Below are 3305 nucleotides of genomic sequence, written 5' to 3' on the forward strand. Positions count from 1 at the left end.
TTGCCTTTCAGTAAATCTCTGCACTATTTAACTGGCCCCAAATCAGCTAATACTCTACAGTTGTTACTATTTCTCATTTTTCAGAGTTTATTACAGCACTGGAATTCTCAGGTGGTATTTTTCACCTATATTTATCAAAGGATGAAGTGGAAATTTACATCCTAATTTTTTTATTATTATTATTTAAGACTTTTATTAACGGGTGCTTGCCGTTTATTGACTTTTTTGAAGAAATCAAGTTGTAAACTTTTATTACAAATTAAAAATGAGGTTCTTAAAAATCTCGACTTGACCAGATATGAAACAATTCAAAAACCTTTAAAAGTGTATTGAAGACAAAATAGGCTTTTTTAAAAACACGTTTGTCATTACCAAAAAGAGACGTCTTTGGGTAAAAATAATAAAAACCCCATTCTGCATAGATAATGCAGATAGTTCTATTTATCTGGTCAATGGGCAAAAAGCAAGCACTTAAGGTCTTCTGCCAGTACCTATCTTTTGTTCATTTCTTACTACTGGAGTTTCATCTTCATTCCTTCATGCTGTGACTAAACCGGATGATGGTAGGGATGGTAAGCCGGCATCTATTCAGCCCAGGAGTGGAGGAATTCTCAGCTGGTGGATCGGCTGCTTTTGCCTCTTTGCCATCTCGTGATTTAGGGTTTTCTGGGCGTCTGCGTTGGCAGTTGAAGTTGTGGCGGTACCGACAGTGACGTGGCTGCTGACCTTGGATCTCATCTCCTTGATTTTTCTTACCTTCCTCATTGCCATCCTGTCTAGGCTGTCCTTGGGGAGAAGGACTCTACGGAATGGTGGTCTACAACCCCAATACATATTCTGTCTCACTGGTCTACCCTGCTCTCCTGCACCCTGGTTGGCAGCACCTTCCGTCACTTCTCCCTGCACAGGACGGTTGGCATACTGTGGTCGACGCCCAGACGGTCTCCGCATGTAGTAAGGTGGGAGCCGTCGCCTACGGAAGGGCTGGCGCTGTTGGGTCTGGACTTTGGGGGACACTTTCCGATCCCTCACTCTTCTCCCCACTCTCACGATTCTGGTAATTCTGCTGGGAATTGCGTGGCGGACTCCTGCGCCGCGGAGAGTGTCTAGAATGGTTCCGGTCCGCTGCATATTTACTGCCCTGCACTGGAGCTCCAGCAGGGCGGGTCACAGTTGCTGCCTCCGGACCATTTTCTCCTTCCCCAACATCCAGCTCCGCAGTCTCTCCATCTCCAGCACCGTGAAGGTGCTTCCCGGGCTCCTGTTCTTGATGGCAGTCTGGTGTACAAATGCATCTTCCTCGGTGTCATTCCTGTTGATGAAGCCATATCTGTTTCTCACACGGAACCATTTTACTGTTCCCAAAACCTTCCTTGCGATGACCTTCTTGTCCCTGCCAGCAGGCGCCAGCGATGTGAGGCTGCCCGGGGCCGCAGCTCCCTAAGCCACCGCGGGTGGTGCGGAGCTTGGTGTCTGCAGCGCTGAGGGCGGGGGGGGGGGGGCGGTGGCCGGCTGCTGGGTCTGGGCCTGCTGCTCACCATTGCGGTGATGGTGACCGGCAGGCTGCAGCAGCTGCGGCTCCTCGCGGGGTGTGATGGTAACTGGGCCCCCGGCGGCGGTGGGGCTACTCAGGGCTCTCTGGGATCCGCTCTCCGCTCCCGCTACGGTTCGAACTCGAAATTTATATCTTAAATAATGATACACTGTAAAAGCCTTTGTTAAGCGAATGCTAATGATTCTATAAGACATTTTCTTGTCTTGTGTTTTTCCCGAAACAGAAAAATTTTTGCCTGCATCATCTTTTTAAGATACTCTAGAATCCTTTAATGTGTAGGCTGAAATCAGCGATGTCCCATTGAAGAGAAAAATAAAAAGTCTTTACAATACCTTAACTTTTTCAGATGGAGTTGTAAAAGTGCGTTATCTAAAATGAATTTGCTTTACGTGTAACTTTACTTTTTTTCACATGTTTCTTTGAATAATTCACCATCCATCCATGCTAGGTTTTGTGAGCGGCACTAAATTGGTAAAGATAAAAGGATTTATGTTTTTAAAGCTCTAAGATTTGCTGATTTAAAAAAATAATAATTTTGGATATAAGCTGCATTGCTGCAAGTGGTTGCTGTGATTTCTTCTTTGAATTTCTGATTCTAGATGCTGCATGCTCTTATTTTTATGCCACTATTTTTGTAAGTAAATGTGACATATTCTCATTTAGACCTGCTTCTCCAATTTTGTAGAGTTGCTCTCTAATCCAATTTTCTCTATTGATAAATGACTAAATTTTCTGTAACTCTCTGAGCAGCATGCATATCACCAGGTAATTTCTCCCAGTTGGTGTTCAATATGTGGATCCCATGGTTTTCTTTCCAACATCTATACCAAAGTCAGTTTGTTAAAAACATGTGGGCTACCCACACTTTAGATGCAATGGCAGGATCTTTTTGAGTATGGTTGATGAAAATTCTACATCATCTCTACTGTGTAAGAATTATTCATAATGGATCAGTTATAATTTATAATTTGAATCTGCATTTCTGAGATAGGACAAAAAATTAGACACTTGTAAAAAATCTTGTATACAAAATTATAGATTTTTTTATAATCTAGCCCACACATAATTCAAAAACATTTTATTTTGCAAAATGATTTTATCATGTCTTTATAAAAAAATATAATATAGCTTTTATGCCAAAAGCTCTCTTTTTCCACTCATATATCATTGCTTTTCCTTGTTAATTAAACCAAATGATTAAAATAGCATGTGTACAATTGTTGTGGCAGGCAGACTCTACAATGCCCTCAACAATTCCAACATCCCAATATTCACAATGTTGGATAATTCCTTCCCCTTGAGTCTGAGCTATCCAGTGACATCCTTATAATCAATGTAAGACAAAAAAGGAGATGGGATGTCATTTCTGTGATTAAGCTACATAAAATTGTGACTTTGGTCTTGCTTTCAGAGTCTATCTGCCTTGGCTTACATGTTTTAATGAAGCAAGCTGCTGTGTTGGAGAGGCCAAAATGGCAACAACTATGGGTGACCTCTAATCCATGGCCAGCCAGGAATGGAGGCCCTCCTTTCAACAACTCTCAAGGAAGTAAATTCTTTCAAAACCTACATGAGTTTGGAAACACATCCTTCCACAGGTGAGCCTTCACATGAAACTGCAACCCTGGCTAACACCTTAATTAATCCTTGTACGAGACCCTGAAAGAGGGGACCAGACTAAGCTGTGCCCAGACCTCTGACCCACTGAAGCTCTAAGATAATAAATGTGTGTTGCTTTAAGTCCTAAGTT

The 3305-nt window shown here is 42.4% G+C and overlaps 1 pseudogene; it reads right to left on the minus strand.

Annotated features, from left to right (window-relative positions):
- Positions 1–529: 529 nt before the first annotated feature.
- On the minus strand, positions 530–1749 carry LOC113265952 (Y-box-binding protein 1-like; annotated as a pseudogene).
- Positions 1750–3305: the final 1556 nt, after the last annotated feature.

The sequence above is a fragment of the Ursus arctos genome, unplaced genomic scaffold, assembly GCF_023065955.2.
Source record: "Ursus arctos isolate Adak ecotype North America unplaced genomic scaffold, UrsArc2.0 scaffold_3, whole genome shotgun sequence".
Lineage (NCBI taxonomy): Eukaryota > Metazoa > Chordata > Mammalia > Carnivora > Ursidae > Ursus > Ursus arctos.